The sequence below is a fragment of the Mangifera indica genome, chromosome 8 (assembly GCF_011075055.1).
Source record: "Mangifera indica cultivar Alphonso chromosome 8, CATAS_Mindica_2.1, whole genome shotgun sequence".
NCBI lineage: Eukaryota > Viridiplantae > Streptophyta > Magnoliopsida > Sapindales > Anacardiaceae > Mangifera > Mangifera indica.
Window position 1 is genome coordinate 17,193,058 of NC_058144.1, and position 23,308 is coordinate 17,216,365.

The 23,308-nt window shown below is 33.2% G+C and overlaps 1 pseudogene; it reads left to right on the forward strand.

Annotated features, from left to right (window-relative positions):
- The window catches only part of LOC123224026, a 45,615-nt pseudogene extending 33,394 nt beyond the window's left edge, over positions 1 to 12,221 (forward strand).
- Positions 12,222 to 23,308: the final 11,087 nt, after the last annotated feature.

The following is a 23,308-nucleotide window of genomic DNA, read 5'->3' on the forward strand; positions in this document are numbered from 1 at the left end:
ATATAGATTCATAAAACCCTAGCCACTGGGTTCTCTAAAATTTCTCTCTTCCTGTGAAAGTGTTATTGTCTAGCACATGGGCTTAGCAGCCTTCTTCCTGGACAACCTCTTGTGTTCATGCTCTATGTGGATACCAAGGCATCACCTCATAAGGGTTGGATAACATTCATTTCTTTGCCACATGAATATTTGAAGGAGCCACCAACACAAGTATAAACCCTAAAACACTCTATAGATGTTTTATATGTTCATGCTAAATATGTTTTAAAATGAGTATCCTAGTCAAAGTTTTAGGAATGTATGACTTTATGAAAATTTTAATTCTACTGTGCTATTGGTTATTGGCACCCTAAAACCCTACAGTGGTATCAGAGCCACCGTTTAGGCATATTTTCTTGAAAATTATACTTGCTTGTTTTGATTATTTTACCTGTTATTAGATGTAATCGAATTTATCAAAACCCTAAATTGGTAAAGATGATTTGCAATCATGTTACAACATGATTTATAGAGTTTCATGAATAACGTAAACCTGTGTTAAATTATTGAGTGACATTTTTTTATTGTTTTGTTTGAGTTTGTTATTTTTGCATGCTGTATTTTGGTTCAAAGTTGTTTCTGCTGATGTAAGCACAATTTACGTGTCGTATTTCCTTACCTCGATGGAGGCTTATCGAGAACAAGATTTTTCTAGATTTCTCATCACTGGAAAATCCAAAAAACCTATCTAAAAAACTATTGTGAATGAAGGTGTCATTTGTAGGGACCTTGTATCAAAGGAGGTGTCACAGTTGGACTTTGATCCAGCCATGACATATCACTTGGTGTTTGGCACTTTAAGTGTCACGGCTGGACCATTTTCAAATTGGTCCAATTGTGGCACATGAAGAACACTAAAAAGTGTCATAGTTAAACCATTCTCTAATTTGGTATAGCCATGACATGTCATGGCTGGTAGCCCTTAATGGTGTCACGATTAGAGCAATATTCATGTTAGTCCAATCATGAGACAATGATATGTCACAGCTGGATTGTTTTTCATATTGGTCCAATCGTGCTTAAGTTGTGTGCTAGCCATATATCTTTTTGGAATTTTGTTAAATTCTAGAATCACGATTAGATGTTCGCTTGCACGTTCAACAAAGTTGAAAATTATAGTTTGGTCCTGTTTTGTTGAATTTTGGCCAAATTAAAATTTTCTTAAGCTTTAGCAATGAATAATAACTTTACAAAACTTTAGGGACCAAAATTTAATTTTACATTAGCTAAGTAATAATTAAAATTTAATTTTAATTAGATGTATATGTGTGAATGTATGTATGCATAGTGCCCAGCATGCAGCAAGGAGATATGTAATATCCACCTTACTGACATCGAGGCATGAGTAGGGAATACAAAGTGAAGGTAAAGTATATTAGAGGCATGAGTAGGGAATGCATTTTTCGATGCAAAAAGATATGTAGTATCCATCATACTAACATCAAGAGTCATATTTGAGGTCACATGATTTGTTGGAGTACAACCTATCTTGAGATCATAGGCTTTTGTTAATTAATTTGAAAATTTTCTGTTCAATTAATTTGAACTTGTTCGCCAAAACGAAAGGGAGAATTAATGCAATAAGATCTTGGTCCATTAGAAAGTTCACTGGAACTTTCTAAGTATGATAGTATGGGTTATTGGCTTAAGGAAAATAGTGAGCGCATTTTAATTAATTAAAATAAATATTAATTAAGAATAAAATTACTAATTCATTTATTTGTAAATTATAGATCAAATAGTCACCATGTCAAACCCAATGTATTGATCAATTCTCGAAAAGAAAAATAGGTTTATTAGAAGGAATTTCCTTGATTGGTACAAAAATCTTCAGATTATCCAACGTCAGGAAAAGAGGTTATACATCCTTAAAGGATTGTTGCCTCATGAGCCTAGTTTTCATGAGGTGTCAAGTGCACTATTTAATTACAAACTCTCTAAGAGAGGACAAGTTGGCCCTCATATGGTTAAGATGATTGACTACATTAAACGATTGATAAGTTTGAGCTTTATCATGGATAATAAGTTTGTCATTGACCTGATGTTGAAATCCCTCCTTAAATCATAGGCTAATTTCATCATGAACTTTAACCTATACGAAAAGGAGAAAACCTTGAAGAGTTTTCGTAAACAAGCTGGACAAAAGGTATGAAAGGTAGCTTCGACTAATGTGCTTGTAGTTGAAGCCCACACATTTAGATCTAAGGCTAAAGGCAAAGACAAAGGCAAAGCCAAGGCTAAGCATAAGCTGAAAGTGAAGAAGCAACAAGATATTGTTACTCAGCCAATAAATAGTGTGGGAAAAGGAAAGGTTGTCTACTTCTATTGTGGCAAAACTGGTCACTGGAGGAGACATTGCAAGCGCTTCTTAAATAACAAGAAGAAAAAGGCAACTGAAGCCTTTACTTCATGTATGTTTGTCATTAAGATAAACTATTCACCTTGTTTAACCTCGGTTGTAGACATAGGATGCGGTTCTCATATTTCTTCAAATATATAGGGACTACGACATAGTAGATTTTTCACCAAAAGGGTAGTTAACCTATATGGTTGAAATGAAGCATGTGTTATTGTATTAGCCTTAAAAGTTTATTATGTTAGGTTGCCCATTGGGCTAGTTTTAGAACTAGTTAATTGTTATTATATTTTGTCTATTTCTAGAAACTTAGTTTCTATATCTATTTTAGACAAAGAAAGATATTCATTTTTTATTGCTAGTTGTACTTTAACCATTACTTAAATAATATTCTCTATGGAATAGTTGCATTGCATAACAGTTCATATATTCTAAAACTAGATAATGAAAATTTTAATGTGCAAAGTAATAAATGATTAAAATTGAATGATTTGAATACCACATATCTATGGCATTATAGACTAAGCTACATAGGACCAAAATGTATATCAAGACTTCTTGAACAAAAAGGCTTGTAATTATTTAATGTCTAGTCTTACGATGAATGTGAATTATACCTATTAAGTAAGATAACTAAAGCACCCTTCACAAGACATAGTGTAAGGGCGACTGAACTGTTCGTGATCATTCACAGTGATATGTGTGGGCCTATGACAGTGCAAAAAGATATGAGAAACCTATTTTGTCACATTTACTGATGAGTTTATTAGATATGGCTATATTTTTTCATGAAACACAAGTCTAAATGCTTTAACAAATTCAAAGGATTCAAGAATCAGGTAGAAAAGTAACTTAAGAAACAAATTAAAATCCTTCGTAGTGATCGTGAAGGTGATAATGCTTTTACCACTTAGAGGGGCAAAAGTCTTTATTGCTTGCATTAGAATGTTCTTTGAGAAGGAATTCATTCTTAAAGGTAGAGCTCAAAGAAGTTCCTATTCCATAAGATACCATAGATATTAGATAAGATGATATGTTATCATAGATGGATGATCACGATGAGAAAGTTCCTCCATCCTGAGAGGAACAACCTCAGAGCATACAAGAGCTATGTAGGTCTATACGAATACATCACGAGCCATAAAGATTTGGTTTTCTTATGACTTAGCATGGCAATGTACTAGTCATCTATGATGATGAGCCAAAAACTTACGATAATGTTTTCTTTAGTCTAGATTTTGAGAAATGGTTAGACATTATGAAATCTAAAATAGACTCTATATACTAGAACCAAGTATAGACTCTGGTGGATACACCTAAAAGGATAAAACCAGTAAGGTGCAAATGGTTTTTCAAAAGGAAAACTGACATAGAAAGGAACGTGCATACCTATCAAGCATAATTGGCTGCTAAAGGTTTCACTAAAAAATTATGGCATTGACTATGATGAAACATTTTTTTCAGTTGTTATGCTTAAATCTATTAGGATTATGCTTGTTACAGTTGCATACTATGATTATGAAATCTTTCAAATGGATGTCAAGACTGTCTTCCTAAATGATAACCTTGTAAAAGACATCTGTATAACATAGCCCAATGGTTTCATTCTTGCTAGACAAGTAGATAAATTATATAAGCTGTAAAAGTCCATTTATAAGCTTAAACAAGCTTTAAAAAGTTAGAATATTTATTTTGATAAAACTGTTCATTTGTTTGGTTTCATAAAAAACAAAGATGAGTCATGTATGTATAAGAAAGCCAGTGGGAATGTGATTGCATTTCTAGTATTGTATATTAATGATATCTTGATTATTAGAATTGATGTATCAAACATGCAATTGATAAAGGCTTAGTTATCTAAGTGCTTCTCTATGAAAGACTTAGGAGAAGTAGCCTACATTCCTGGGATTAAAATTTACCTAAATAAAGAGCGTAAACTATTGGGCCTAAGTCAAAGAATTTACATAGATATAAAGTTGACGAGGTTTTTTATGAAGGAATCCAAGAAAGGATTTCTACCCATATCTTATGGTATGTATCTTTTGAAAGAGATGTGTCCATTTTCACAATCTGAAAGAGATATGATGTGTAAGATCTCATATGTTTTGGCTATAAGATCAATTATGTATGTCATGCTACAGAGAGATTTCTTTTTATGAATTATTCACATCTATTGAATTTCAAATAAGTTCTATCTTATTCAGACCAATAAATAGAGTCGAAGTTATAGTTAAGGCTACTATGGGAACTCCGACCAAGTAGGGTAATGAATGTCTTCCCCGATCTGTTATGTATGCCATGCTATGTATAAGAGTTGATGTTTCATATGTCTTGAGTGTCTGTAATAGATATCAATCTAATCCAAGCGAAAAACACTAGATGATTGTCAATAACATCCTAAAGTACCTAAGAAGGACTAAGGATGCATTCTTGGTTTATAGAGAAGAGTCTAAACTCACTATTAGAGGCTACAGTAATGCCAGTTTCCAAATTGATTAAGACGATTTTAAATCCTAATCAGGGTTTTTGTTTTGTTTGAATAATGGTGTAGTCAATTGGAAAAGTTCTAAGAAAAGTATAGTGGTTGATTCTACAATAAAGTCTGAGTATATTGGACTCTCAAAGGTGCCAAAAGAGGTTATATGGATCAATAAGTTTGTGACAGAACTTAGACTGGTTCTAAGAATTGTTGAGTTGATTGAGATCTATTGCAACAATAATGGAGCAATTACTCAAGCAAAAAAGTTATGGTCTCATCAAAGGTCAAAACACATATTTAGATGATATCATTTAATTCGAGAGATTATTCAATGAGGTGACATACAATTAGAAAAGATTGATACATATGACACATTAGATGACTTGTTAACAAAACCTCTATCACAGTAGAAGTATGACAGGCATATAATAGAATTGGGCATTAGATACATGACTGATTGGTTATAGTATAATAGAAGATTATTAGGGCAAGTGCCTTAAAGCAAATAGATTTGACACTCGTAATTGTAATTTATCTCATTAATTAATAAAAGGATTTATTGTTTTTAAGTTCATATGTTTGTCTATTATATGATTTTGTAAATAACATGCCCTTAGAATGATAGAATTATGATGAGAGAATTAGATGATTGATCATGGGAACATTATACACACATTAGATGGACATTCTAGAAATGTCTATAATCTTAACATTACAATGACCAAGGGCACATGTAATGGTGATAAGATTATCATAGTGTTGAGTGACCCTACCAAAAGATAACGATAATTCTCATATGTCGAAGTTGTTTGCTGATGGCTTGGTGTAACATATAGGTGCACGTTGTAGACATATTTATCAAACTAACCCTACTAAGGATATTCATATGGATGTTGCTCCAGTGTCTATGGAACAATCCTCTGAACACAACAACTGCATGTGATCCTTTGACTTGAGGTTGCTAGACCATCTCATTTAAGGATCGTTATGGTTTCACATTATCTAATGTATTTTTGTAATAGGGGTATCATAAAGGTAGTGAAAAGCCATATCTTGAGATACATGGAGGCTATGATTGATCAATAAAGGATTTATCACTCCTAAACACCAGACAAGATATCGCACAAATAAATGTTGAAAGTCATTTATGTTTGTTTGAATGTGGCCATAGTGGGATGAGGTTATAGCCTAATCTATGTAAGTCATTAAAATGTATCAACTTATATCAAAGAACGACTAAGATAGACAGTGTCTCAGCCTTGAAAAATATCGGTCGATGAAAGGATTGAATTACACATAACTGTAATATTGTAAAAGCTTATAGAGATGTTCACAAACACTTTATCGTCTGAGTGGCCATGACAATTTGTTAAAGGCCAATCTTACTTTGCATTTGAATTTAATCCAAATTCAAGCACTACTAGTTCGATAGAAAGTTTATGGGTCATACATATTAAGGGGTTGATACGAACCAAAAGATAGCGATCATTTGAGAATAATCCTAAGATCATAGAAAAAGAGAAATGTATGGATGTGTTTTGACTAGAATTATTTGGTATGCGTTGTGCCCCATGGCATCGTGTAAATGCATTGCATGGTTTTAACTAGACCTACTTAGAAGTCCAACCAAGTAAGGCCAAATGGATATGAGTTAACTCATGGGTAAAGTGTTTTAGTTAAACATGGATTCTTCAAAGTCTTTTTTTGATAGAAAGTTTAGGTTGAGTTGGAATCCTAATTTAATTAGAATTCCTATGCAATAAAACTTTTAATAAATTCAAAGTCCTTGTTTGATAGAAAGTTTAGGTTGAGTTAGAATCTTAATTTAAATAAAATTTCTTTTCATTGAAAATTTCAATAAATTAAAATTCAAAGTTTTAATTTAATAAGAACTTTTGGACAACTTATCACCTAAGTAGTTGGAGTCCTAACTAAAGATTCATGCACACCTTATAAATAAAGGTGTTTAGTCTGAGTCAATTTTTTGGGAAATTAAATTAATTGCCTAAAACAAAAGGGGCTTAAACGAAATTACCCAAAAGCCTAAGGATTAAGCGAAAATGTCCATTTTTTATGAAATTACCAAAATGCCCTTACATATAAAGCAAGAATTTTACATCTTTCTTCCCAAATTTCCCCCGGTGCACTGTTGAAATTTAGAGGAATTCACGGGTTTCCTATAGGTCTTCCACGATGCTTTGTTTTTTGTCAATGTTTCATGTTTTTCGATGACCAAAAATGACAAAGAAGGTTAATACATCATCCCTAATCTTGTTTGAATCAATTCATTGTTAGGATTATTGCGATTTGATGAAGATTTTGAGCATTGAATGTTTAGAGTTTCAATTTTAAACAATGCATAAAATGTATTGATTCTTGATTGTTTTGGTTGAAATTTTTAAGGGTTATTGTGTTATAAAATGTGTATATTTAATTTATGTTGAAATTAGAGGCTAAAATGACAATTTTTAGCCAAAAAATGCATTAAATTGGCCGGCAATCCATCCCGAAGGACCCTTGGATCCCCTGAGTTGAATTAAATCTCACATGGTTTGGACACAATGCCCATGGGATGGGGAGGAAATTCACTTGTTCAAAATATTAGAGCCCAAGAGTAGTGGGAGAAATCCACGGCGGGAAGTGTGAAATTTTACATTATCTCAGGGAGTGGCCCGTGAAACACTAGAATCTGAGGGGTTGGGGAAAATTGACTTTTTTTCAAACTATAACGTCTGTGGGAGATTAGAAAATTGATAAGGGGGCTAAGGAAAACTATTGGACCTGCTTGAGAGTACAAAATTTATAAGGATAAATTGATATTTTCCACACCTAGGGTTTTCTGACGTGTATTTTTCAAATTTCACATCTAGTTTTCCTATTTTATGGGGGTTTCCGATATGTAATTTTCAAATTTGACATCCGTTTCTTAATTTTTATGCTTTTTAGGCTTATTTGACGATGTAATTATCAAATTTTGTATCGATTTTTTGGTTTTTGTCATACTAAGCTAATTCAATGTTTAGTTTTTGAACTTCATGTCTGTTTTTCCTAATTTAAGGTTTTTTGATGTGTCATTTTTGAATTTCATTTCTGTTTCATTATTTTTGTGTTTTCTAGTGTCATTTTCTTATGTAATTTTGCTAATTTCAGTTCGATATTTCAGGGTTTTCGTTTTTAAGCTATTTTAACGTTTAGTTTTCGAAATTCAGATCCTTTTTTAAAAAATTTTGCTCATTTTACCATATTTTGATTCGTACTTTTTAGATTTTCGAGTGATTTTTTTATTTTTGACATTCTAAGGTATTTCAACATATAGAATTCAAATTTCAGTTTTGTTTTTTCGATTTTTGACATTTTAAAGTTTTTGGATGTGTAGTTTTCAAATTTTTGTCCCATTTTCCAATTGTTGTCATTCTAGTGTATTTTCATATGTACTTTTTAAAATTCAGATGAATTTCTTAGTTTTTGTCATTCTTCGGTATTTTAACGTGTAGATTTCGAATTTCAGTTCTATTTTTCAATATTTGACATTTCTAGGTTTTTCAACATGTAATTTTAAAATTCAAGTTCAATTTTTTTATTGTTGTATTCTGGAATATTTCAACTCATATTTTTCAAATTTTCAAACAATTTTTGACATTCAACGTATATATTTTTAGTTTTAGTTTTGTTTTTTCAATATTTGTCATTTTTATGTTTTTGGACATATAATTCTCAAATTTTATTTCAGTTTTTTAATTATTGTTATTCTTAGATATTTCGATATGTGCTTTTCAAATTTCAGTTTGATTTTTTAGTTTTTATCATTTCATAGTATTTCAACAATTAGTTTTAGTAATTCAGGGCTGTTTTTTTTATTTTTATCATTTTAGGATATTTCGACACGTACTGTTTAGAATCTCATGTGATTTTTTGACTTTTGTCATTCTATGGTATTTCAACATGTAAATTTTAAATTTTAGTTCTGTTTTCTCGTTTTTTCATTCTAGGGTATTCTAACATGTAGTTTTCGCATTTTAGGTATGTTTTTTTTTCTATATTTGTGATTTCCATTTTTGTTTGGACAAACAACTATTTCCCACCCAAGGTATGCTGCAATCTCAAGTTTCCACCCTTTAACTATGGAAACACCAAACACCCACTCATGGCCAGTTAAATTTAATAAAACCCTAACGGTGGTAAGGGTAAAATCGTTATTTTCTCTATAATATTAAAAATAAACTAAAAAGAATCTACTTTTGCCCCCCTAAACTTTAAAAACTAAAATTTTCCCCCAGCCTAAGTTTTAAAAAATTGTAGTTTCACCCTAGGGTTTCGTTTTGAAATCTCTAACGATATCTCCGGCTCTATTGCCGATGGCCTCTCCCTCTCAAAGCATCATCTCCTATTGGCGATCTATTTCCTCCTATTTGGACACCCGATCGACGTCAGAGAAGCAGTGGAAAACGAATAACTTCATCGAGGAAGATGAAGTTCTTTGTCTTCCCAGTCGTCATCGTCTGGAAAGACGATTTCTCTTCCCAGACGATGTCTCTCTGCGTCGGATGGATTGGGGTGGAGTTGAGGGGGGTCATCGGTAAAAGAGAAACCGTCGGGAAGGGAAGACAACTAGCGATGGTGTCGGAGAAAGTGAAAGGGTTTGGAAATAAACCATAGAGAGGGAAATACGATCTTTTCAAACTTAGCTTAGGGAAAAAATGTTAGTTTTTAAACTTTTAGGGGGGAAAATGAGATTAAATTTACCACCGTTAGGGTTTTGTTAAATTTAACCGGCCATGGGTGGGTGTTTGGTGTTTCCATAGTTAAAGGGTAGAAACTTGAGATTGTAGCATACCTTGGGTGAGAAATAGTCGTTTGGCCTTTTTGTTTATATATCTGTTTTTCATGAAAATTTTATAAACTTTCAATTTTTTTTTACAAGAGACTTCTAAAAAAAGAAAACGTGACGATGGTGACTTATGAATTCCAGATGAGTCATGACACTTCCAAGTAGAGGTGATATGTCATGTCCAAGGTGCTGACATGTCGAATATTAGGTCGACACTGACATCAGAGCAGTTACAATTGTTCGAGGGGACATACTTTGAGCATCTCCTTTGACTACTAGATATCAAGTTCTCTAGAAAGTTAGTACACTTATTTCTACTTCGAGAGCTATATCGGGGCTTAAGGAGAGATGAGTTCTAGTTTAGGGTTAATGAGGTTGACATGAGATCCAACCCATTTGAGTTTGCATCCATGACCAACCTCTTATTCTGGCAAATCACTGCATTTTTATCATATATTTCACGCGGATCCAAACATAGGATTAGAGATACCTACTTTAGGGATCTCAAAAGGTGTAGTATCACAACATTGAGCATATTTTCTTAGCTAGGCCATAGGGGGATAATGATATCGGAGAAGACGAAGTTCTTCGTCTCCCAAGGCGTCTTCGACGTCGATCTGGCCTCCAAATGAGAGGAAAGAGATCGTCCGAAGAAGAGGATGCTTTGGGAAAGAGAGGTCATCGGCAATGGGGTCAGAGAGGTCATCAAAGATTTCAAAACCAAACCCTAGGGTGAAACTACCATTTTTTAAAACTTAGGCTGGGGAAAAATTTTAGTTTTCAAAGTTTAGGGGGGCAAAAAAAGATTATATTTTAGTTTATTTTTTAATATTATAGAGAAAATGACAATTTTACCCTTATCACTGTTAATTTTAATTGCTCATGGGTGGGTGTTTGGTGTTTCCATAGTTAAAGGGAGGACATTTGAGAAAACATCAAACCTTGGGTGGGAAATAGTCGTTTGGCCTTAATTTTAGCATTAATGTATATATTACAGTAATAGATATATGGAACAATAGACTTTCTGCATAATTGGGTGGATTTGGTTGATGTTCATCCGTCTATATAGATTTTGAGGTGGTATACGTGAGATATACTTGGTTGGACTTATATGGATACTATTTTCACCAGCGATAGGGTATGTAATTGTTAATTAATTAGTTAATTGATACCTTGATTATTGAAAATATGTTGAATTATATATCTAAATGCATAGGATGATGTTACATACCCATTCCAACCGTCACCGATTAAGAAGGCTACACCATAGTATGCAGACATTGTTTTGTACATGGGTATGTCAGATCCATATTTCTCCTCATCCTCTTTGGCACCCCTTTGATAGGAGATCGAGTATCTTTGGTGATGCCACCTATTGATATACCGACCAGTAGTCTTGAGACACTTGAGAAGCCTATTTAACCCCCTGTTATAGAGTATCCTATATGTCCCCCCATTTAGCCCCCTGTTATGGAGCATCCTATATGTCCCCATATTGTTCTGGCCCTAATCACTGAGACCACACACCTTTCAGAGGTTTAGGATCATGATATCAATCCCACCCCATAGTAGTGTCTACTAATTGCATCACCCATTATATCCCCAGTGAAGATTGCTTTGGTTGCTAGGGCACTATGATATTGTGTGAGATTTCCTGTTCACGGGATGAGGTGCGTTCTCAGATGTTGAGATTAGAGGATCGTTTGACTTGTTTAGAAGACATCGTCATGCGTACATGCTCAGCTCTAGTCGATCAGGTTACATAGCCACATATCATTTATTCCTGATAAAAATTGTATTTACCTGTTTCTTTAACATCTATATTAACTTTGTGCAGGGTAGTCACAACGATGTCAGAATGACCTAATCCATTCACCATTCGATTCCATTACGTCACCCACAAGAGGTTTATGAATAATTATTTTTACGATATTTAATATGAAATATTGTTATTATATTTTATATGAAATGTCACTGATGAAGTTGTTATTATTATTCGCACACTGGCTATAAGGGGGTCTCAGTTGGCCCTATGGGTACATCACCCCCTCATCCAAGGTTTGTCATTTATGTTTGTTACTACATTTTTTTGTATTATTATTAATTAATTTGTTTTATATATTCGCATAGAGTCTTGGTAATGAGGGTGTTCTAGTTGGCCCTTTGGTTGCATCACCTTCCCTACCTAAGGTTTGAAAATTATTGTTGTTATTATTTTTCACATGAAATCTCATTTACCAATTTGTTATTAATATTCATATAGGGCACCAAGCATGAGACATTATTGATCAAGAATTCTCCTTGTACACTTTCCCCCACCATAGAGGTAACGTATTTTTTTTGAAATTATCATTGATCAATTTGTTATTAATATCATTATGTATATTGAAAATGTTTTTTCAACTTTTCAGGATGAGTGGTTATGGTTACTTGTTGATATCCCCAGTTCTAGTAAAAAGGCAATTAAAATTAGTTCACAAGGGGACGAGCTACTAAAAGATATTTCACAGGGGGACTAGGATGACGTATATCCATTATAATTTGTATATATCTATATACATTGCTCACTGATAATATAAAATTAATTTTGTAGTCCATCGAGGGGGTATAGATGGTTTACCTGACAACAGTAGAGGATTCCCCCGCCAAACCTCCTCTAACATACATCGATAAGGTAACATTGATCTATTAAATCGTATTTGTTACTTCAGATTAAATATAGAATTAATAGTTTAATATTATTTTTCAAATGGTACGTACAGCGTATGGTCAGGTCATCTAGAAGGGTCCATTCATTCATACCTCGTATACAAATCTAATCAAATCGAGGGCGAAACAACAACTCTAAACCAGTCCATCCTCTGCTGCAGAGCGTGAGGAATTTTTCTTCACATGGTATATTGGGGCTGCAGCATCCAACGACCATGAGGTTTACTTCATTGGAGCTAGGTCTAGAGATAGTTTTTAGAGGATTGTCGTTCGAGGTGTACGAGTGGCTAATCGACGATGTAAGTGGCTATATCTAAGGAATTTGGTTAAATGTTTTATATATTCGTCAAAAACTAATGCAATGCAAGTTTTTTTATATCCTTTTCAACATGTAGATTCTTTTTTGGTGATATTATGTTGGGACCAACATGAGCAGCACGTTGTTGTTCCATAGAGTTAGACGACGGCCCATACCTTTGTCGTAGGGCATATCGGGATGACATTCAATAGTTGGCTTACCATGCCGAAAGAGGAATATGACTTTCTTGAGCTCTTCACGAAGATGGTTGAAGCATATTATACCTTGGTTTGTTTTACAAACGATAAGGGAAGGTTGATAAGGTATAGTATAATATTGTTTCCATTATAATTTACTTTGAATTAAGAAATCTCATCATAGCCTCAAAATTTGCTTTTGTATATGATTTTGTGGTTTTCCAATATGAACACGCAACTTGCAAGGTTATATATAATATGAGAACTTCATTATCAAAATTTATAAAATGTTAAATGAAATAAAATTTTTATAAATGTTTAAATACATTACCTTTGAGTTGCATTTGTACTTTTATCGTATGTTACACAGAAGGTGATAACAACAACACCCATGGTGGACATCTGGAAAAACTTTAGCCATTGCAGCCCTAGCTTGAGGATTTATTTCAAAATTTGCTTCTATATATGATTTTGCGGTTTTCTAATATGAACACGCAACTTGCAAGGTTATAAATAATATGAGAACTTCATTATCAAAATTTATAAAATGTTAAACGGAATAAAAATTTTATAAATGTTTAAATGCATTACCTTTGAGTCGCATTTGTACTTAAAACGCATGTTACACATAAGGTGATAGCAACAACACCCATGGTGGACATCTGGAAAGACTTCAACCATTGCAGAGTATATAGTGTGATCTCAATTCGAGATTATCATCAACTCAGGGATTTCATTGATGTATTCCTTAAACTTCCTCAAAAATCAACACCACGTGTCATGATCTTCTTTTTAACCGATACTAAAAGCAAGTGGGTATATCTGGTTATTACCATGAAGGCCTACCATAAGGAATAAATGATCGAGATATCGACCTTTAAGGAAAGCAGCATCAATGTAAATAACAGGTCAAAGATATTGTCGAAATGCACGAATAAAACATCATAATACCATGAAAAAATACTTAAATCAATGTTCATCATTCATTTTAATAGCGGACACGGTTCATAAATTAGCACGCTCTAAATTATAACAATAATCTGGTAAGAGCATAAATGATTCTTCAACTCATTTAGCATAAATAATTTAACAAATAAAATTAAGTTTTGAGTTAAGATTCGTATAAATACCTTTCTATCATGAATTGACTTTTTTTTCCACTCGAATTCAGAAATACGAATTCTTCCTTTTAAACAAACTTGTAATAATTAATATTAAGTAAAAATAAGAGTGAGAGTGAGTGTTTGAGTGATATGAGAAATGTATATAATGAGAGTGAAAGTGAAAGAGTTTATATAGATGTGTGAAGGGTAATTTTGGTATTTAAAAAATATTTAGGGTATTTTTGCTTAGAAATAGGAAAAGTGAGCATTTTTGCTTAGGAATAGGAAAATAAGACATTTTTGCTTAATAAAGGGCAAAATGGGTAATTAATTTAATTTCCACAAATTTTTTAACACAACAATCTTAAACACACATCTTTACACTTAGAATTTTGTTAACGTAAGCTTCTATTGTTGTGATCTAATTTTCAAGATCCAATTGAACGAAGCCCTAGCAACTTTCTTTTTGGATTGTCTCTCATTCGTGCTTTGCATGGATATCAAAGTGTCACCTCAAAAAGGTTGGATAGTAATCTTTACATTGTCACATGAAGTCTTGGAGGAGCCAACAACATAAGTATAATTTCTAAACACCCTATGTGTGTTTAACATGTTCATGAATCTATGCATTAAAATGGATATCTTGGATGGGTTTAGGATCTTTGATTTTTTTTTTTTAATTTTTAATTTCACTAGACTGCCAAGTAATGACACCTTAACGCTAGAGTCACACAACTAGATAGTCACTAGCTGTGAGCAAAGTAATGGTAATTATGATAGCAATAACATTGGATACCTATAAGATGCATTGTGCACTTAGTGCAAAAGTGCGTAGCCATCTAGTTCATTTCAAGTGTGCAATGTAAGGATATGGCCTTAGATATTCCTCATGTGATCAGTGAGATGCATCATATATATACCCGAGGTATAGATCATCTCCAAATGGTTATTTAACAATTCCAATCAGCTTATATGTTAAGGGAAGAAGTTGTTATCATAGATTTCTCTATTTGATTGAAGTGTCCAATACAAGTTAGATCTATCGACTCACCCTACTAAGGATATTGTTCCTATATTGATCCTAACTGTTGACTCAAATTGAGTTGAATCTAAGTCAAAAATGAACAACCCTAAAGCTAGAGTCACACAACTAGATAGTCACTAGCTATGAGCAAAGCAATGGTAATTATGAAAGCAATAGCGCTGGATACTTATAAGATGCATCGTGAACTTAGTGCTAAGGTGCGTAGCCATTTAGTTCATTTCAAGTGTGCAATGTAAGGATGTGGCTTTAGATTTTCCTCGTGTAATTAGTCAGATACATTATATATGTACCCAAGGTATGGGTCATCTCCAAACGGTTATTTAACAATTCCAATTAACTTATGCAATAAGGAAAGAAGTTGCTATCAGAGATTTCCCCGTGTGATTAGAATGTCCCAGTTAGAGAGCTGAATAGGCCTTTTGTCATGTGTGCAACCAAGACATCAAATATATCAATTTCAGCTTAGGATTTCATAATTTTTGTATACATCCTATGTCAAGGCACCAAAGTGTCATAGTGTGACCATATTTAGCTTACAAATGGAACACAAGATTTACCACTAATTATATATATAATTGTGTTACATGTTAAAAGGTCACCACTTATTGAGTTTTATTCACACGTTTCCTTTCATATGTTTACAAGTAAAGGTAACCAGTGGGATAGACAGAGGATTCAGTTGTCCAGTTAACAATTGCATAAGGAGAAGGCCTTTTGTTCTTTAGTTTTTATCATACATATAATGTTTTTTATTATTATTATTATTATTATTGTTATTATTGTTTTTGTTATCATCATTGTTGTTGGTATTTTTAGACACATAGTACCTTATGATATTGATTAATAAATGTTTCTATTGTATCACCTTTTTGCATGCATTGTAATTATGATAATGCATTAAAGTTTTTAAATAGTCTAATTGTGTCCATCTCTTTTAATATATTCCCACTAGGTGTATGTGTCTGGAGAGAGGTGTTATAGACTTTACTCTTATTTGTTGGATGGTAAACACGAGGCATAATAACTAGACCCATAACCACTATACCAGATAAGTTAAGGTTTTACAAGCGTAGTAGAGGTACTATAGAGATGGATTAGACTAAAGTGAGGTCTAAGAGAGTATGAGTGATAAGGTATTGACAAAGATTCAATTCTCTTAAGAGATATAAGATAAGAAGATACCTACGAGGCATAGACTTTGAGATTATAAGCCAACTTGAAGGAGTATCCATGACTGAGGCACACCCATAGATTGGGTATAATCTATTGATTGGTGTTCTTAGATAAAAAGATAATTATCAAGATTGTGTGTCTATTGATTGGGTAGGACTTGCCAGGAGATAAAAAGTTTAACGATTAGGGTCTATAGATTGATACACTAGGACCACAAGTCTATCGATTAGTAAAAAGATAGGACAACCAAGATTAGAGAGATTTAGAGATTGGTTACTATAGTGGGTACAAAGATTTTTTTTTATTCAGTTAAGATCCAAGCAAACTTAAATTAAAATAAAGATAACTTGGGTTAGAAAATGAAGAGGGATAAATTTGATTAATGGATTGTAGGATAAATTATTCATATTTATTAAGTGTTTTCATTCACTCCATTCCTTTGAATTTTGTAGGTGAGAGGCATAAAAGTGATAGTGGCGAGGTGACTAGTCAATAATAGAGTGGCATGCAGTTGATGGACTCATAGATTGATAGAATGGATAGACGTCTATCTTGTTTGATTATAATTATGATATTATAAGTATGCACATTATGATTTGATTATTGAGATTCTGATATGATGGTTAAAGATTTATTTTAATAACTTGATATGGTTTTTATTATTAATAAAGATAGATGATTATTCAAATATTATTGAGCATGTTGATGTTAGCATATCTCAATGTGTTTTGAGATTGTTAAACATATATGATATTTATTTAGTAACACTTTACCACAAGAGATAAGATTTTTGGGGTAAGGTGTTACAATTACCTGTTGTTATGGTCGTTTGACATTATGATACTCTTATTGTATTATCTATATAGCACCCATAAGTAAGCACAAGGGTATTTTAATTTTTCTTAGTTTTTAAACATGATGATTAATGAATTCAGGGGTACACGCCCATGTGTGGAGGCATACACGATTATGTATGGCCAACAAAAGTCAATAAACAGATCAAATTGTGATCATGACAAAGTAAAAAGTTGCCTTAATTGTGTAACTAGACACACAACCATGTATAGTTCATACACGCCTGTGTATTGCATCTTGGAGATAAAAATAAAATGTGATCAACCCTAATTTTCTCACAGTCATTTTGTTTCCCAATTGCTCAAAAGTGAAAGATTATGAGAGAGGAGTTTATGGTTGCTAGAGGAGCCACTATCAATCACTAGAATCATAATTATCGTACAAGGGAGACTTTGTTATCGGAATCCAAGTAATTAATCATGATTTTTGTGATGTCTTTTTTCTATTAAATACACAATCTAGGATAATTTAAATATGATTATGAATGAGACAAGTTATAAGCATGCTTAGTTTCTGAATTGTATAATGAATATAAGTTTTGACTTGAAAGATCTTTGTTTTTAGATTAGAACCCATGAGATTTCGTGTATGTGTGTTATGGTTAAAAAGATAGTGAAAAGAATATGTCTAGGATGTTTAAAGACTACTATTGTGTATTGTTTGTGTGTGTATCACTGAGATCATAATCAGAAGGGTGAAGAAACCCTAAAGTGCGATTTCTAGATTTTGACACATGATCAAGTATGGCTTCATACACGCCCATGTGTTATTTTAGAAATTTGAAAAATCAAGGATCTTGTGCTCATTCTAAGGGGAGAAATGCACGGTCATGTAGTATGAGATTCATGCCTTTGTATGGCTTTATAAAAGTGGACGACATATGCCAAAGGACATGTTGTTCATACACATAGATCCAAGTACATAAGAGTGTGTCTAGGTTAAATCCTTGTATGTATTTGCTCTAAACATGATCGTGTGCTAATTGTCACACTCTTATGTATATGGTTTAGAAGGCACACGACATAGGTTGAGAAACACACGAACGTGTACCCTTCAAGAAAGTCAAAAGAAGATTATACCTCTAGGCTATATGCATAAACGGGTGAGAGTTACATAAGAAAAGTAATGAGCTATTAGAGAATAAAGAATTCAAAAAGGATATAGATTAAGTGCCCAACTATGTGAACAACAACACAAACTCAAGTCAAGTCAAATCCAAGTTGAGAAGTTAGCAACCTTAAGGCTAGTGTCACACAACTAGATAGTCACCAAATATATGTGTAAGTAATGATATTTGTGAAAGCAGTAAGGTTGGATACCCATGAGATGTGTCATGCACTCAACACCAAGGAGCATAGACACCCAATATAGTTCAAGTATGCATGGTAAGGATGTGGCTTTTAGATATTTCTCATATAATCAGCAGGATGCATTACATATGTATCCGAGGAAGAGGTTATCTTTAGATGGTTAGTCAATAATTTCAATAAGCTTATATAGTAACGGAAAAAGTTGCTATCAAAGAGTTCTTTGTGTTATCAAGGTATCCCAACTAGATAGCCCAATAAGTAGTTTGGCATGTACGCAAGACATTATAGTAGCTTTTACCAAACATCAAATATGTTGATTTCAACTTGAGTCATCGCAATTTTAGTGGATGACCCATGTTAGGACACCAAGGTGTCGTAATATGACAATAATTAGCTTACAAATGGAACACAAGTTTTACTACTAGATAGTTTAATAATCATGGATACCAAAAGGTCTCCATTTACTGAGTTTTACTCATATGTTTACTTTGTATGTTTTGCAAGTAGCTTTTACCAGAGTTATATGTTTCCTTTGTAGGATTTATGTCACCTCAATATTAGCAGTCATACGTTTGTTATTATTATCAGTATTTTCATATACCTTGATGTAGTTATGTTATAATAGAGATTTTTCAGATAACTATTATTTTATGAGTTTGACATATAAAGTGTTTTTATTACATCACCTTTTTGCACACTTTATACTTATGATCATGCATTAAAGTTTTCAAATAGTCTAATTGTGCATGTCTCTTTTGGTATATTCTCATCAAGGGCATGTATCTAGAGAGAAGTTTTACAATTTATACCCTTGGTTAAGATAATATTGAGGCTACGAACACCATATGTCTTCATGGGGTCCTCATAATCAAGTTACACATTGATCCCCTTGTTAGCACTTCACCAACCTATGGTCATTTATCTATGTATACTTGCAAACATATGCACTTACAAACACTTCAAATGTTTGAGTATGACTTTTCATGGATTTATATTATCGAGAAGATTGGGTTTAGAGAACCAACTGTCTATCATTTGCACTATAGCTAATCAATCATGCAAACAACATATAATGACTATAAGTGCCTACCATAATTCTGTTAAGGTAAATTCCTAAGAGCCATATGAATTTAATATTTACAGATGTAATTTTATATTAATAATTAATAAAATGATTGTTTGTTATTTAATTCATATATTGACTATTTTTATGATCATTAAAATAATTTGCCCTTAAAATAGTAGAATTATAATAAGGGGATCAGACGACTGATCATGAGAACCTTATATGCACGTTTAGTGGCCATCATAAAAATGCCTGTAATCATGATATTGCAATGAATAAGGGCATATGCAGTGATGATAAGATTATCATAGTGTTGAGTGACCCTACCCAAAGTGGTGATAATTCCCACGTGTCGAAGTTGCTGTAGAAAGCTTAGTGCAACACATAGGTGTACGTTATAGACGTGTTCATTAAACTAACTCGACTAGAAGATATCTATATGGATGATTACTCTGGTATATATAGAATAAATCCTTTGAACATGACAAGTGTATGTGATTGTTTGACTTAAGGTTGTCAGACCATTTCATGTAAGGATTGGTATAGTTTGACGCTATCTAATGTATCATCATAATCAGGGTAATTATAAAGGTAGTAATTAACCATATCATGAGATACATGGAGACTATAGTTCATTGATAAAAGATTCGTCACTCTTGAGCATAAGAGAAGATATCTCATATAAGAATACTAAAAGATATCTATGACCACAATGGGATGAGGTTATACCTAATCCATGTCAGTTATTCATGTGTGTTAGTTCATACTAAGGAATCACTAAGATAGACATATTTTTATGTCTCAGCCTTGAGAGATATTGGTTGACAAAATGATTGAATTGCATGTAAAAGCTTAAAAGATGTACATTGACATTTTGTCATCCGAGTGGCCATGATGCTTTGCTAGAGACCAATCTTGGTATGTGTCCAAATTCACCCTAAATTTTGGCACTACCAGTTTAATGGGTCACATGTATAAAAGAATTGAATTGAACTTAGAGGAGTGAATTATTTGTTAACAATCCTAGTGTTCAAGTTTGAGAAAGAGATCACGAATGAACCAGGTTTACCCAATGGGTTGGGTTGAATAGACTCAAGTTTGATTATGTCTTAACCAAGTGCCACATGTGCATTTTCTATGATAGTGTCAGCTATACAAATGCATGATGCTGGGTGTAGCATCCCTCCCTAGAAGTACTACCCATCAAAGGAGAAATGTTACGAATTAATATTCGGAGCGTCTATTTTTTTTTTCTTTTTTAAAAATACTTTAAAATAAACGCATCATTAAAAGTGTTTAGGAAGTATTCCAAGAAAACTAAAAATCTGGAAGCGAACAAAAGATGTATATACTCATATGAAGACTCATCTGAAAGTATATGAAAATAGGGAGTAATCATATGTAACTGTACCATAATCTCAAAAGTCAAAAGTCCATAAGAACATGCTACTGTATGCATGTAATATAAACCAGAGATAACCTGCTCCAGCTGGATCTACCTACGCTGACCTGACCCTGCCTCGCAGCTACCTCGATCACCTGTACCTGCAGTCAGGAAAGAAAAGGGAGTGAGTGATAAGAACACTCAGTAAGGGGAAAAATTAAGTAAACTATCCTTTTTTCCTGTTCTAACTCACTTTTGGGACTCAACCCCACATCCTAACCTCTATAAGAGATTGAGGGGGTAATTTAGTTCACTCTTTACTATTTGGGTCATACTTTGTCCCATCTGGTGTCTATTTAATACTTTCTGGAAGCTAACTATAGGGATTTGGCACTTTTTTTTTAAGCTCAAGCTCTTTTTCTTTCACTACACTATTTCTGACTCTGAATTAAGCTCTACTGCGAGCAGACCCTATTGGGGGTCTATGTCCTACTACGGACGTGTCCTACTGCGGACGTGCCCTACTGCGGGCGGTGTAGTGTAAAGTGCCCCCTCATAGTTCATAGCATACATACGGGTCTTATATTTTACTAAATTTGCCTCCATTTAATTTTATTCATAACTCACCAGACATTACTCTTGGGACGACCCCTAAATCTTGAGTCCCAAATTCTTTTTCTTATTTTTCTTTCTTTTTCTTTCCTTCTTTTCTTTCCTTTCCTTTCCTTTCTTTCCTTTCTTCTTCCTTTTCTTTCTTTCTTTCTTTCTTTCCTTCTTTCTTTCCTGCCCAGAATTGCAAAACACTGTTCACAGAACAGTCATTTAACAGGGCAACCGTCTTTTTCATACAATTTAACATCCCAAACGGTTTCTAATTCATACAAGCTATATATCATTGGAAAGAGGATTCAAAGAGCTTTCCAAGGACCTATAATAGCACTCATAATTCAATAGATAAGGCAGTCAAAACGTGAGCTAAACTCAGTGATAAAATTACGAAATACTGTTCACAGAACAGACATTTAGCAGGGCAGCATACTTTTTATACAATTTAACAGCCCAAATGGTTTCTAATTCATACAAACTATATATCGTTGAAAAGAGGATTCCAAGATATTTCCAACAAGCTATAATAGCACTCATAATTCATTCAATCAGGCAGTCAAAACAGCAGATAAATTCAGTGGCAAAAACTGCCTCCCCTGTTTTTCTTTAGTAAAACAGTCCTTTCGGTTTATACGATCTTTAACAGTCCAAATGATCTCTAATTCATACAAGCTATATATCATTAGAAAGAGGATTCAAAGAGCTTTCCAACAAGATATAATAGCACTCATAATTCATTCAATAAGGCAGCCAAAACATGGGACAAACGCAGTGGCAAAAACTGTAAATATTCTGTAACTTTCTGCCATGAACAAAATCACATACATAGACATCCCAAATGGCAAAACAACATTCCTCAACATCAAAATCAACATATATAATATAGATCTAAGGAACCAAAACCCTAAAACATGTCACATATCAAGGAGGAAACCCCTTACCTTGCTTTAAGCCAAATCTTTGAAAGTTGGCTTCCTCCTCTTTGTTTTGCTTCCTTTATCACCAAGATCACTTTAAATCAATACCAAAACACTCTAACATATTCACATAACATGCATATAAACATAGATAAAAGAAGAAGGAAGGAGATCTTTGGTTACCAAAGCTTCCAAGTGCTTCCTTTTCTTTTCTTATCTTCCAACTCCCTCAAATCCTTCCTTTTTCTTCAAGAAAGCAAAGGAAAAAACATGAAAAATGGTGGCTGCTGGAGTTTCTTACGGGAGAAGATGTAAAATGATGGAAAAGTCTTCTCTTTCTCTTTATATCTAAACCTTATCTCTTTCTCTTTTTCTCTTTTCCCTTTTTGCCCTTTTTTTGCATTTATATATATATATATTTATTTATGCATATATATATAAAAGCACACCCCTACATATATATATTTAAAATGAGAAAAATCTCAAAACAGGGTCAAAAGACATAATTACCCCTGAAATATACTTGAGGGTATTACACTGGGTGACACCATGAAATAAAGCTTGCTTGTTGGCACACTTAAGTCTGCCAGTTGTGCACATGTGTTAAGGGTGTCATGCACAATTGAAATTCCAGCCATGCTTGGACACCTACATATATGAAATAAAAGGCATAATTTTTTTGCTAAATACACAATAAACACATAATGAAACCCAACCATTGTTCTTTTGTTTTCTTTTATTCCCATGAACGTCGAGAGTTCAATCAAGAGCCCTAATAGCTTTTTTGCCTGAATTTCTTTTGCTTGTGTTCATGCTTTGCATGGATATCATGGTGCCACCTTTTGAGGGTTGGGTAGCATTCAGTTTCAAGCCACATGAAGATTTAGAGGAGTCATCAACATATGTATAAATCTAAAACACCTTATAATTGTTTTACATATTT